The following is a 15,478-nucleotide window of genomic DNA, read 5'->3' as shown; positions in this document are numbered from 1 at the left end:
GCATAATTGTACTGGTTTGCCTGAAAACAAACAATGATGTATGGCTAAAATACTCTCTCAGGGAGATGACTCAGATCCTTCCTTGTGGCTTGGACCTCACTCGGCTGCTGATGGTGCATCTTATAATCTCTCCTCTAGATGCAGGGCAAGGGAAGGCAAACAAAAGAATAATGCATGGAGCTGGGGGCATAAGATGAGAAAACACAAGTTTTTTGAAGCTTTTGGAGACACTCAATGCTTTCATTTATTCTGAATAAAGCCAACATTGGAGAATACAGAAAAGAAAACCAACCCCCATCAGTATTACACACCAGCCCACCTGCGGGTGGAGGATTATGGCTGGTTTTGTGCTCATTGGCAAAGCAGCTGTGTCCTGGTGGCTCCCTACAATGAGGACAGCCTGTGCACAGCACAGGACACAGCTGCCTCAGTGAAGTAGGAGGATCTAGGGAGGGTGGGTTTCCCACTCCAGTGCAGCCTGTAGTGATGTGGCTTCCCAAAAAGCCGCTGCTTCTGCTTGGCCCCATGAATGGGCAGGTTTAGCTGTTTTGTAGTCTAAGAAGGTTGTGGGCAAGCCCCTTGTGTCTGGATGTCTCTTTGCCAGTGGCTGTGGAGATGATTCTGGGAGGTGGGCTGCTTTGTCTGTATCATAGAAATGTTTTTGCCACCAAGTCAGCAGTTCATATAGGTTTTGCTGTCACTGTTCTCACTTCCATCCTCCCATACTTTGTTTTCTGTAATCATGCTTCATGTCCCAAGATGTAATCTGACTGTTGGTAATTAAGTTAATTTTCAACCAAGGCTCTAAAAGGTACATGAAAGCTTTACTGTGCAGATGTGACATTCAACCACTGCTTAAATGTCCTTGAGCCATGATGGCCATCTGTCAGGAGTAGGAACCCTGAACAGGTGTAAGATCAAAAAGAGCTCACTTAATGTGTTTCAAGAGATCCACATTTGCATGGTATGTACATACAACTCCGGTTTGCAGAGGTGGCTTTGCAGATTTGGGGATTTTGCCGTTTGTCTGCTGTTTGCAGATTTGGGGATTTCCATTCTGAGGATGCATTAAAACCGCGGCTGCTGCTGCATGTGAGCAGGCGTTTTCAGGATGTTGGCCTCAAGCAGTTCTATCCTTTTCTCTCTGTCACTACCAGCTGGTCAGTGGACATCTAAGGGTCTGTAGCTCCCTGTTAGTGCTGGAAGTGTTCCGATGTAATTTGATGCACTTCGAGCTATGCAGCCCTGCAAACGCCCTCCACCCTTCCTTTTTCTAAAATGAAAATATCAGATATGAAGTTACATTACAGAGCATACTCAAGTAGTGTGTCTGCCTTCCATTCCAAGCAAAGCAGCGCAGAGCAGTCTAATACCATCAGCTTACAGCATAAGAATATTAAAAGTAGTAAAAAAGAAAAAGACCTGTTAACTTCACGGCAAGGAATAAAATAAGAAACTTCTCTGCAGGCAGCGCCAAGCATCATCAGGGAACATATCAATTCATAACAGCTGTGGGTAGCTATTTCTGTCTCAAACTTCAATAGTTTAATTGGAGAAGCATGGTAAAAGTTAACAGATCTGTGTCCAGCAAGGTTAATTCTGAGGTTAACAGAATATGATGCAAAGAAAATGAGCCGGTGTTTTTCTGTCTTGCTATGAATAGCATAATTGCGTTATTGCTACCGGAAGGATAGTCAGCTCTTCTCACTCTGTGGTCTCCCACTGTGGAGGGAGTAACCTATGAAAAATTGGTTTCCTTTACAAACATACCCTTCTGCTGTGCTCATTCAATGCCTACGTAACCATAATGCTGAAGGGGTGCCTGCTAATATCATGACTGCTTGTGATCATGTTTTGCAAGACTCATTCTTTTCTAAGTCCAATGAGTAATTTTTGTGCTGTTTAGGTTTTTAAAAAGACATTAAAAACTGGAAGAGTTAAAATGCTTTCAGGTATAATTTCTGAAAAAATGCTTGTGATTTTTGTTTCCACTTTGTCACATCTCTTGGTCTGAAAGGATTTGCATGGCTGTTCCACCCTGTAGCATTAATGGAAGTGGCAGTGGGAGGCCACAGTGCTCTTCCAGAGGATTTGCAGTCTAAACACACCCAGCAGACCTAAAGAAGGAGGTAAGAAGACATACACCAAGGAGACTTGTGAACAGCCCTGTATGAAGGTGGTAGCAGAGAGGAATCTCTTGATTCCTGAAGCAGTGTTCTGTCCTGTCCAAAGGGGGTTGTAGCCAGTTCCTGCTGCCCGTTTTGATGTGCATGGTGATAAATTGTTTTATTTTCTGACTGTACAAGTGTAACTCACAAAGGCCTATTGGCAATGGTGATTTAGAAGTCAAATTAAAGACTTTCCAGCTCAGCTTTAGACAGATCGATCTAGAATAGCACTAATGATATACTTTCATAATGTGCTTCGAGAAACTCTGTTAAGGTACCTGAATAATGCTAAGTACTATTAATAGAGATGACAGGATAAGTTTGAAATTCTTTGCCAATTAAATACCTGCTTCCATCACAATGCTTTCAAATTCATGCACATTTCTCCAAAGAGTAGCCAAGTCAGAAAAAAAAAGAAAAAAGAAAACAGTACACACTGTGAAATGTATTTTTTTCCCCCACTCTGGAATACCTTTCCAATTTTATTTATTATTATAGATTATAATACTAGAAAATAAAGGACTCCAAATAAAAATTAAATGCTTTGATCTATCCGGAGCACTCTTCCTGTTGGCTTTGACTGAGCTTCAGAACTTTTATTCTGAATCCAAATGAAGGCAGACTTGTAGATGTCAGGTTCTGCAGTGAGCTGGAAGAGGCAGTCCCAGCAGTCCAGGTCTGCAGTACAAGTTATGTGTGCTGCGGGGCTTCCCCCGGGATCTGCTCCCTTGCTCGGGCATTGAAGGGAGAAAATGCCCCTAGTCTTGCATTTGCAGTGCAACTTTGACTTGAGCTGCCTTATGGTTGCTACAAGGACATTTGTTCATGGACTTAAAATAATGCTGTTTGGTTCTCTCAAGCTATATATAGACTGCCTGGAGGCTTCATGCTGCAGCTGGCTCCAGCAGGATCTTGGTCTCCTAAGTGTCCAGGGAAGGAACAGAGAGGGAAAGGAGGAGGAGTTCCCTGCCAGGCTGCACAACCACTGTCTTCCGGCCAAAACCAGGGGTGACAAAATTGGGGTGTTGCCTGGCTATACACTCAAACCTGCGTGTTCAGGACCCTTGCTGTGTCCCGTGGTTGCAGTACTGCTCGACACTTCAGTGCTGAGCTGTCATCTGCATCCAGGGGTGAAGAGAGATGCATTCACATAATGCAAAGGCAGGGAGGGTGAAGAGCACTTCTAGAGTCCTTCTCCTCCACTTAAGGAAATGCAGTCTCAGTTCTCCAGCTGTCACTGGTTAATCAAGCTCTTCCCCAGTGCAGAGGGAGAAACGAGGATCTAACTCATGACTCAGTCAGATCCCCTCTCCTGGCCTTCTCCAAGGGGAATGTTGCCCTTTCCTCAGGGCTGCTAAGACCAAAGGCATGAAAATAGTAGGGTTTTAGGGTTGCTGGCCTTAAAATGGACCTTCAAAAATAGTTTCCTCAGATATTACCTTGAGCGGTTTCTGTGTGTGTTCTTGCCAACAAGCTCTTGTTAGAATATTTCTGGAAAATAAACTCTGGAGAGCCATGAGCACAGCCAAGCAGATTAATTTGAGACAAGCAAATATTTGTGGGAAAGTTTGTGTTTGTTTGCACTATCCACCCAACACTATCATACAGCATTTTCCATGAGTGCATAGCTTTGCTGAGGTACCTTTTGATCAGAGAGATAGATCTATTGCTGTGTATTAATTTACATGTTTTTCAGCTGTGAGGCACCAGTAGAAATTTTGGTATTTTCTCCAAGAAGAATTTGGGTTTGGCTCTGAACTTCACTTGAAGAGTTAACATTTCTAGAGCCATGACCTCAAAACCACAAATAGAAAGGAAAATAACATAAGATAGATGAGCATGAAGTTCTGGAAACCCTAAAGAGTGGAAAACCAAATTTCAGTATGTTTTGTAACCATCCTCCTGTGTTAAGGAAAAAGGATTTTTTAATAAAACTGTACCCCAGAGCCCACAAAGATTTGCTAGATAAATCACAAACACACAAGTGAATGTGGGATGAAGGCTGAGTCTGTAGTCCTCCAGCTCTTGAAACATCTACCTAACCATCTGAGCAAGAAAGCTGGTGTTGGCTGCTTAGCTCAGCTTCCTGGACCAGTTGCTGGACTCTAACAGCACTCATTCCCATGAGCAATTCAGCAAGGCTTGAAGCCCAGCAGTATTTTTCTCATTGAAAATCACCCAGAGAAAAAGGAAATTTCTGCCAAATCAACACAGTTGGTTTGTGAAAATAATCCAAGTGCACCACTCTGAACTCTGGCTCTAAGTTAACACCCCTGCCCCTCCAGGCCTCTTGTGTTCCCTCGTGGACTGCTCTCACTGAATCAGAGCAGTGGTCCAGCAGTGGCAGGGGGCTTATAGAAGACTTCAGCTTTTGGGTTTTTCCTCTATTCTGGGTGAAAATTGATGTCAAAATATGGGACGTAGGTACTGGCTGGTTATGTCAGCTTGCAGCTCTCTCTCCTCCATTGCAGTGTGCTCTTTCCAGGACCTAAAGATTCCGTACTGTGCAAATGAAGCCACTCAAAGATTCTAAGTCCCTTATACATCCTGCCCTGCAGTAGCACAGATGAGGAGGGATGTTCTGCCTGTGTCTCATACATGTAGCTTTTGTCCTGCGTACTTGTGTCTCACTTGTGGGCATGGACAGGTGTATTTATCACATTCTTCTGCCAGAGAAGATCACTCCATTTCACAGAGGGAAGATCTTATCAAATCCACTGATTTACAGCAGTGACAGTCCACTCTGAATCTCCACCAGCACAAAAAGAATTATATATTTTTATGCAGCATTCAACAAACTGTCTTATACAGGAGACTAAGCAAACCTCCCTTGACTCCCATAGGTTTTATTTAATGTAAAGCTCTCTGTTTTGTAGTGAAGACATTGTACAAATCACTTAAAAGCTGAAAATCCTCCCACGCCTCTTCACAACCCCTCCATAAAGTGAGCACAACAAGAAAATTGTTCTGTGGTCTGTGGGAAGATACTGGGAGATTTTCATTTCAGAGGTGAGCTTTGGAGCCTGGTGGTCCCAGTGGCCGCAGTGTCAATTGGGACACAAACACTTTGCAGAAGTCAGTCTTGAAGAGAGCGAAGTGTCGTTGCCTTTGTTCTCACTTCCACACCTGCAACATCCTACTGAAGTGGAAATGTCCATTCCTCTTCCTTCTGTCTTTACCTCCATTGCTTTTCCCTCCATTGCTTTTCTCTGGCTGCCCTCCTCTTGCTCACGAGTTTTCATGCCAGGCTGATGTCCCTTTGTCATTTCCCACAAAATCACTGTGGTGAGAGGCCATTATTTGGCTGCACACAAATAAAAGGACAGAAGAAACCAAAATTAGATCAGGGATTCCATGTGTGGAAAATGCCACACTAACCCTTCCAAGATTTATTCAAGTCAGAAAAGAGAAGGGGAAAAATCAAGCAGCCATGAAAATCAGGCCCCATACATCTGTGATGGAAAAAAAGAGCATCATCGTTCAGAAAAACCCCAGCTCTCACGACACATATTCACTCCTGTTTACTTCTTAAATGATGGCGGTTGGAGTTGAATAAAGCAGATTGAAAAGTGGGGGATACCCATGCAACACCAAGAGATACGGAGCAAGAATAAAGTGCATCGTTCATTATACTTTATTCCAGGTGTCCCCATGTCCCAGCTGCCATCTTGCTACATGCCGAGGGTACTTGTAACTCATCGGTAGTGCGGTCGCTGTACTGGATGGTGATGCCTTACTGCAAAAGGCTATTGTAATAGCTGGATATGTGAATGCATTTTGCCATGGTTCTGAGTCTAATGAGTGGAAATGGGATCATGGATGGGATTATGAAGTGCCATATCAGACTGGAAGGAGTGGAGTGCCACAGGGATCTGTGTTAAATCCGGTTTCAAGATAAAACCTTTGTTAATGGGAAGACGACCTCTACAGTTGTTCCCAAATTCTGAGGATTAACAAGCAATGCAATTAATTGGAAAGTAGGGTTTAATAAATTTGCTTAAGGTAAAAAATAGAAGTGAGAAACCCCATCTCCTTGCCTGCACACATACGTTGCTTCACATCAGCAATGCTGCGTGCTCTGCTCGGGGCTGATGGGGCTTGTGGTATCCGGTTACAATCAGGTGAAAGCAAGGGGAGACACAAAAATAGCTGTGCAGCCCACACTTCTACCCACGGAAAAGCACAAGTCACCCAGGAGCAGCTGCTTGCTGCATTGGTAGCTGCTGGGGCAGCATTTGCTGCAGCTGCAACCCGTCAGCACCCTGGAATGGGGACCATGCTGTCATTAGCGCCCAAACTTTCATGCAACAGAGGATTTGCTTTACTCCACATGCAGCTGAAGCTACATTTGCTCTGGCAGCATGGGAGGTGGCCACCATTGCCCGCCCTGCATTCACCTCTCAAGCAAGCACAGTGCATGGTATATATTTCCCTGAGTGCTTCCAGCTCCGACAAAGGTGTGAGATTAACCACCCGCTTTCCCCCAGGGTAGGTGCTGCCCTTCTTCCTCCATGATTTCTCACCGGGTTTCCAAGCAGGAGAGGTCTTGCCTGGAGGCTGTCACCCTCCTCGCAAGCCAAGTTTTGAGTGCTTTGGTTGTCATCACATCAGACACTGAGAAGTTTCTTAGAATAGAAAAGATGATGCTGAGACCGATACAGCAACAGGCGTTTGTGTTCTCTATCCTGCATACCAGTCCTCAGCAAAGGCTGGAATTGGTTTGCAATATAAGGTGAGCTGCCTCTCCTAAACACCAGACTTGAATCCCCGAAGGTGACACCATCCTGGCCTCAACATCTTGGTCAGAGATTGGATGGGGAGACAACCCACCCCACCCCCACCTCTCCAAGTTGCAGGCAAAGCTAGGTGCAGTTAGGAAGGGGGTAGTGTCACACATCTGACACCTAGGACCAAATTCAGTGGCCCAGAAAGATGTGCTGAGGCCTGTTTGTCTTTGGGAACAAGTCCCGTGTCCTCAAATGTTGCTCAGTTTTGTGTTTTTTCTCTGATGAGCCTCAGGAGCTCTGAGGTTGGTGTCCCAGGGCCATCATCCCACCAGTGCCAGAGTCCCACCATCGCCCTCTTGTCCATGCTGCCGTCCTGCTAATTTAAGAGAGAAGATGTTGCTTGGATTACTTCAGCTCTGTTACTCTTTCTGTAAGCACTATGGATATTTTTGACTGTCCTTTTCAATTCCAGCTGAAGTCAGTGCCACAGGCAGCTCTCTTAGTAGATTGCTTTTGTGATTTATGCAGGTCCAGAAGAGTCCAAGGATCATTTATCTTCAAACCAGGAGAGAGATGAAAGAGTCCTGGTAGTAAAATTTCCTGCGGAGCTAGATCTGAACATCAAAGAGGGGAAAATGTCATTGTTTTACTGAGACAAGATGACGTGAGACAGGTTTTAATGCTGAGGGATTTTTTTTAACTGAATAATTTGCCTTAAAAAGAAAAAGACGTTTTGGGAAGTGAAAAGAGGGCAAACGAGTGTGGTGGGCTCGTTTTTGCTGCTGGGAAGCTCTTTTTGGGGAGGAACAGAGAAAGGCTGGTGGAGGCAGAGCCCAAAGGGCACACGCTCCTCCTGGGATGGGATGACGACACTAGGCAGGGCCAGGCTGTAGTTGGTGAATGTCCTGACTGGGAGAGGGCATGTGATACCCTGTGTGGCCGTGATGCCCAAGCTGGAAAAGGTTTGCCATCAGCCCTGACCCATGGTGCTTGCACAAAGCGATGTGCTCATGCGACACAAGCGTCTGCCCAGAATCATGACAGGCAGACTTTTAGCGTGTGGGTCTGCACAGCAGCGTGAACCTGTGTAGCATAGAGAAAAATAGAAAGTTCCTAATCACGGTGATTCTGGCTGCAAATATGGGAAACACCGGCTGGCCGCAATCCTCCTTCTGCACTGCCACTGTTTGGCACAATGACGGTGCATCTCCTCAACCGGCTCTTGGGGCTGAGTTTTGACTGAGCATCACCAAACAGCAGCAGTGGGTCCTGCGGGGCTGGGGAGCATCTCCTGCCCTCATCCTGCCTCGGGACTTGCAACTGAAGCACAAATCTTGGGAAATTCAATCACGCCAGAGGGGTGGAAGGAAACAGAAAGAAGGAGAGAGCTGGGAAAGGGTTTGTTTACATTTACAGCAGATGCTATCTAGAGGAGGAAAATACTTTTATTTCCCCTGTGGACTGCCAGTTGATTTTCTTGTGGCAGGCACTAATGGAAAATAATAAAACCCATTTTAGTCAGGCTGTATCCAGAACACTTACAGGTCAAGCCAGTACTCAAAACAGAGCATTCTGGAACATAACACATTAGTTTGTCACCAGCGTCTATGGTGGCCAGGGGATTTTTACTATTTGAAATAGAATTTTATAGGTCAAGGCCTTTTGTGAGTCTTGAAAAACAGTGTGTCTCTGTAAAGTTAGCATAAACGCGAAGGCAATTACTGGGTGTAAAGACACACAACCTTTGTGTTTGTTAACAGTGTAAAAAAACAAAGTGGACCCGTGGTGGGAACTGCGATATGACTATAAACCCCAGAATATAATCATTAGTTGTTATGGACTTGGATACTACAGTATCATCTTCCTGCTGCTAAATCAAACCCACAAAATGCACAGGAAGCATCTTTCGCTGAAAATTATGTCCTCTCGGTTTATAATTTAAAATTCACTGATGACTGTAAAGGAAGGTTGGTCATAGGAGCCCAAGTTTCTTAGAAATGAGTCAGAAGTAGATCATTTGTTTAGGAGAGATTAACTTATGTCAACATTCAGATAACCTCAAACATCTTCCATGTGGTTTTATACCTCACAGAATAAATAAAGCAGAGACATGAGGTGGTTCCTGAAGTGCCACCACACATGCACACACTCACACGTGCACATATCTTTGACTCTGTTTTCTTCTCCATCCCCTCCCCTTGCACAGCCTCCTCCCCACAGTGCTTCCACCCCAGTTACTGAGGAGGGCTGTAGGAGAATGCCTAGGATTTGTGCTTTAATTGCCCACATTAGAGACAAAGGCCACCAAAAGCCTGGCTTTGGGCACTCTGGAGGCTGAGGGTGCTTCACATGTGTTGCATGTCCACACACCGCCTCCTTCCCTGGAAGCTCCAGGGATGAGGATCCCCGTGCCACATTGTGCCCCAAAGCCCATCATCCTCTGTGGCGTTCCTGCTAAGCGACTGCCTGGCGCTAACGGCTTTATTGTGATACCAAATCCATGTGCCAGGTGGCTCTGGTGTCGGGTGTCCCGGGCAGCTGTCCCCACACTGCTGGTGGGACTGCTGGGACCGCTGGGGTGACCTCCCAGGTGGGAGAGGAAGCCTTATCACTGGACTTAATTACACGACACTGCTTTTTCTGCCACAGCCAAACAGATTCTCACTGACTCACGCACCGTATTGATTGTGATTGTAATTAATAACAGCAAAACACTCAAGTCCAGGCTGCAAAGCTCCCCCCTCAGCTGTGCAGACTCTCGCGTGAGCAGCCAGTGGAGTGAGGCGATTTGCTTGTTCAGAGCAGGTGTGGTGCAGGCATCCTCCATTCATCTCAAGCACGGAAGAGTGAGCATCATTCATCCAATCTTCCAGCTAAGGCATTTAACGTGAGGCTTTGGCACCACGTACGGAAGCTCCCCATGTGCCTAGTAGGTCAGAACCACATTTTATTAGTCCTTCTCTGAACTGCACTTTGCTTTACTGTTACTTCCCATTATGTTTTCTCCCTTGCCTCACTAAGCACCATCTTCTAGGAGGAGGGGGCAAAGCCCCAGCCCCTTGCTGAGGGGTTGAACTGAATCATCCCTGCCCCTTTGCCCCTCTTGCTGAGTTGGCAACTATACACAAATGATCACTATGCTTTTCTTTCCCTCCTTTATTTATTTTTAACCCAAAGCTAAGTGTACATCTCAAGACTGAAGTGTGTTGTGTTCCTAGTAACTGATGGTAGGTGGGAAGTCCATACGGCCACTCTGTTTCCCAGTAATATCTACTGAAGTCTGGAATCGCTATCGTTTCTGCAGGTTTTTCCTGTAATTCAACTTTGGTAAAACCCCCTCTTAGGAAGGAATTGATAGCATGCTGTGGCTGCGCTAAATATTGATTGGGGGTTTTTTTTGTCTTTATATGGAAAGCTGCACAGGCTGTTGGACAAGAATCTGAGAACAACAAATATTAAATCTGCTAATGTTTAGATAATGACGAAGGTCTGCAGTTCCTCATGATCATAATGAAAATGCCTCTATTGTGCTGTGTGAGGTACTTTGATGGACAGTAAGTGCCTTGGCAGAGAAGGCGGCAGCGTGACTCCATGCAGGTGAAGGCTGAAGTGATGGAGGAAGAGGTCCCAGGGCAGAGCAGCATTGGAGCTAGGAATAGCACTTATCTCCAAAATGCCATTGTGCAGTGCTGCACAGTACATGAAAACCCCATTGCTTTTGTTTTTCCCCATACTTTTATTATCCTAAAGCTTCTAAAACCTTTTTTTTTTCATCCATGGAGAGGACAGATTATCAAATAAAATTCAAGGATGTGAAACTTGAGGGAATAACAGAAAGGGATTGGTTTAAAGAGTATATGAATATAAGAAATAACAAAGTTCACGTTTACAGGCTGCTTTTGCTGACTCTGGTGAATACACACTCATTCCAGGGACCTGCAGTTTCCTACCAGTCCACAGAGCACTCTGCAGTGCCTGACCGCGTTCTGTGGCTCTACCTGTAAGCAGCATTTTGAATATCCCATTTTTAGATGACAAAAATACCAGGGCTATTCATCCTGGTCTCCAGCTGATGGAGGTGGTTTCCACACTGAATTGAGCATCAACATCCACATTTTGGACAAGCTCGCTGTCACGTCCAGCTGATCCACTCTGCTGAGCAGCAGCAAAACAGACTACACAAGCTGGCATCAGCACAAAGGGCTCAGTGAAAGGATCCAAACAATAAGATCCATTTGGCTGCTGCCTTGTACTGTGGGTCCCCACACTGTAGCCACAGAAAACTGCTGAGGGAAAAAATTCTCTGGGAGATGCAAAGGGTTACTGTGCACTGGCAAGGAGAGATGAGCTAACAACACATGGAAGATGAACTAACAACACATGCAGAATGGAGAGAATCTCGTCCTGTAAAATGCAGTGACTACAGACATCTCTGCATACCAGCCCACACCTCAGAGCAAGTGCCAATGGGAACCACCTTGGGTGCAACCCTCCACACAGCTGGCAATTCCGCCTGAGGTGCAAGGTATCCAACACAGAGATTTTACTCCTGTGGATGTTAGACATAGGCAAGAGCTTCAGGATCAGACATGCTTATTTTTCCTTTGCTGCTGTGAGCCTGCTGCATGTCAGCGTGCCTTCAGAGCCGAGCGCAGACTTCCACTTTCCGCATGCTCCTCGCCCCCACAAGGCATTCCTGCCATGCACTCACTCCAGCAGCTTTCCCACTCCTGGTCTGTGCAGCCAGTGCAGAGATGCAGGCAACCCTATAAAGTGATTTAAGTGGCTGAACTGCCCAGGAAATTGCCTCTCTCTCTTTCCTGACAGTACACGGAGGATCCTGGTGCAGCAGCACAATTTGGGTGCTGGAGGTGGAGTCGCCAGGTCCCCCTGGCATGGGCTGTCATGGGCAGAACAGCATGCAGGGCAGGACAGATGCAGCGCTCAGCTCCCACTCCTGTTCCCAGCTCAGGTGTTTCTCATCCATCTGATTCCCTTCATCATTAACTTTTTTTTTTAAAGATTCTGCTGTTGCTGACTCCACAAAGGTCTCTACAACATAATGAGGTAACTTTTCTAATGACTCAGAGATTTCTAAATTAAATGTAAAATGTTTATTGCAGAGATGCACGGCCATACATTATGCATTAGTGTTTCAATACAACCACGTAATTCTGGTAGAAATTATCCATGTGACCTGCAATCAATTTTAGCTACTATTCTTTGCATACTTGACAATATGGTCATTTGGCTGTGGAAATGCGCTTTTACTTGATTACTTATCCTGTTGATAATCACTGTGGCTTTTGGCAGTGTCAGGGTGTTATTTCACTCCCTGAAATTGCCAACACTATTTGTGGAGGGACTGGGCGTAGCTATGGCTGCTCTGCCAAACCCCTGCGGCTTCACTCAACACCAAGGAATGCACAGACTCCAGCACAACCCTTGAAGACTCGTTTTAATGGTGTGGGCTTTCATGGGCTGCCACAGGCCCACATGGCACAGCCAGGCAACCAGCATCGTCCTCCCTCCGTCTCCTGGGTCACCACTTGCAATGGCCCACGGCCATGGTTCCTGTTGGACTGGTGACAATCCCCATTTTGCTGATGTGCCCCCAAATCCCACACGCCTTTTTCCTGGTGGGCTTCAATACTACAATATGTGGGTTTTGCTTTGTCTCCAAAGTGAGTGTGCCAGGGCAGTGATGGGGTGGAGAAAATGTGTGCTGTGCAGGACTGAAAAAAATGAGTGTTCCTCGTTTTATGTGATAAGAAAAAAACCCAAAGGGGAGAGATGCTGAAATAATAAGCTTGCAATAGGCATGTGAAGAATTGGAGGCATATATTCCCTGTGACTACATTTGGGCAGATATTATCCACTGTCTTTCTTCCTGAGTTTTGTCAGCCTGTTGCAGTACCAAAGAATGATGCCTAAAATTAACTTAAGGCTGTTAACCCCATGTGCTCATGCACTCCCACATGCTTTGCCAAACAAAGCAGAATCTCCTATCCAGGCAGGACAGAAATACTGCTCCATCACAGAAGCGCTTGCTCACACCACGATAGCACAGGGACTGGCAGTCTGGAGATGCCAAATACACCATCAGCTTGACCAAAAGGCTTGTTCCTGCTCCCAAAGAGCTTACAAACCACCCTGGCCATAGCCCACAGAGAAGGCAGGTCCCTGTGCTGGCCCCAGTGCCACCAGGCTCCAGGAGTCGTCCCTCTGATGTTAATCCGAGGTGTCAAACGCGTCGTCGAGAGAGGAAGTGCTCTGCCAGTGTTTGACCACTGCTAACTTTGGTGAAAGGACATATAAATCAGGGAGATGTGAGAGTGAGGGCTGGTGCTCGTAGCTACCAGATCTCCGCTGTGTCGGGCTGATTTATTTTGCGTGGGAGCAGCAGTAGCAGTTTACGCCTTCTAGTGTAGATTACAAGATAAATCTGGCTTTCAATGAGACCCATTGGTGACTGACACTGACAGAGCTTTTAAATCACCGCAGCTGCCTGGATATAGCCATGGGCCTTATTTGGCCCTGCAGGTCAGGTCTCCTTTTGGCTGGTGTAAATCAGCACAGCTTCGATTGAGATGTGGTGTCAGGTTCGAGCACCGGTCTCATTTTTATTTAAGTGTCTGCATGGTAATTCCAGCTCAGAGGGACACCTGAGGGCTGCTGCCCTTCTCTGCACGAACTGCCAGGTTTTGCCGCACTAGGTTCTACCTTTCATAGCGAAAGCTTTAAGTATCAACTAAAAGTCTCCTTGGGGGTGTCACACAGATGCTCTTTTTAAGACACACCTCACACTGCCAAGGTCCATCTATATGGAGATGAATATCCTCCTCAGCATGAATGTCAACTATTAATGTACTCCAAAAACTTTTCCACTCACTTTGACACCACAGACAGATTGTCAACCAGTCAGAGCTGGCCTGGGCTCCCTGAAATTGCCAACACTGTGTGCTCCTGGACATAATCTGATATTGCCCAGATAAACTCCCTGGTGTTAAGGTAGTCAGGACTTCCAAGCAGATGATTAAAGTCCTCACCATGCTCTGACAAGCGCTGATCTCTTCTGACGCACATCCTGTTTTGTCAGGAGGTTTGGCATTGCTGCCAGATGTGTGTTGCAATGACTATCATAGTAGCCTCATTGGTGGGAATAGTTTCACCTTCCAATGAGTGTGCACCTAGAGCAGGATCAGCTCTCCTTGGCCAAGCGGTGCTGTTTGACACTGTGGGAGCATAAGCATGTGTGTATCCTCTATCAGCCTCATACCCAGACCATAAGGTCGTTTCTAGACAGGTTTTATCTGGACAAATTACACTGTACATGGAATAATCTCACCAAGTACAGTATGTCATAAAAACAACCTTTTTGGAAATGAATGGTATTTTGCTTTTCTTAGCTTTTTGCGTGGTCCAGGACATACTGTGTGTGTGGCAACAGTCCATGGTCTGGGCCGATGAGGAAATAGCAAAACACCACCTCATTCCCTTGCCTCTTGCTGCTGCTTCTTGCCATGCCGAGGGCCGGATGCAGACAGCCCCAGCTGTGCTCCCTCAGCTCACATTTCCGCTTCTGCATATTTCTTATGGCTGATCAGTTGTCACAGTTTTCAGTTCCACTCAGTGGTGGTTCTGAGTGAGTTATCCAGGGGGAGGTATGTGTTTGCTGTATCACTTGGTATCCATGTGCATCCCAGCCTGCCACCAGCCTGGCAGAACATATGCTTGGTTGTGGGGATTTGGTTGTCCCGTGAATGTACACTGTGGGTGCAGTCGTCGTAGGTGGTCAGTAAAGTCACCAACAGTAAAATGGATATACGTAATTTTAAAGACTATTGTATTTTCTATAAAAGCCCAGCAGTCCTGATGACAACTGACAATCAGAGCAGTCACAACTGGAGCACTCAAATGCCTCCATGATGGATATGACATGAAGCCCAAGACAAATAGCAAAGTAGGTACTGTCTCACTGCTTCTGTGTGTCTTCATGAAACAGAAGTTAAGACTGAAAAAGTACTGTTGTTCCTCCTTGGGTTTGTTCAGAGAAGCTGACGATACTGAAGTGCCTTTACAAGTGGAAAGAAATATCCTGTGGGTTTGGAGTGCATTTATTATTTATTTATTTATTTATTTATTTATTTAGCTTCGGTTGTGAGGACTTCACTTTGCAGAACTTCAGATAAACATTCATTTAAAGCATTGTTTTCTATGGTTGTGAATTCTCTGTGTGGCTTTCATTACCATCCTAATTAGATCCCTGAGGGTAGAGCATCACCCGGTGAAACAGGACATTGTGCCACTGATGGGCCTTATGGTAATTAACGCTAGTTGCAAATTCGTTCTCTTCATGTAACTTAGTAGCTAGATGGCACTGAAGGTATTTTGTGGCATCTACTGTCTCAGGTATGGCAAAGAGATGACTAATTTGCTTATGAGTGGTAAATAATTACAGAAATTATTATTATTCATTTTTGCTGCTGTTGGACCAAATTCCGGCTGCTACTATAGCTGTCTCACGTAGGTGTTGTGACTACAATAACATCTCAATGTGATAAGCAACTCAGACCCTTCACT

At 45.7% G+C, this 15,478-nt stretch overlaps 1 long non-coding RNA gene across 1 annotated transcript in view; it reads right to left on the bottom strand.

Moving 5' to 3' along the window:
• Positions 1-3,254: 3,254 nt before the first annotated feature.
• The window catches only part of LOC128853000 (uncharacterized), a 321,305-nt gene continuing 309,081 nt past the window's right edge, over positions 3,255-15,478 (bottom strand). The window contains exon 3 of the long non-coding RNA XR_008451175.1: positions 3,255-5,472. This is a non-coding gene — a long non-coding RNA (uncharacterized LOC128853000). The remainder of the gene's footprint in view (positions 5,473-15,478) is intronic.

The sequence above is a fragment of the Cuculus canorus genome, chromosome 9, assembly GCF_017976375.1.
Source record: "Cuculus canorus isolate bCucCan1 chromosome 9, bCucCan1.pri, whole genome shotgun sequence".
Taxonomy (NCBI): domain Eukaryota; kingdom Metazoa; phylum Chordata; class Aves; order Cuculiformes; family Cuculidae; genus Cuculus; species Cuculus canorus.
This window is presented reverse-complemented; position numbering and strand designations above follow the sequence as displayed.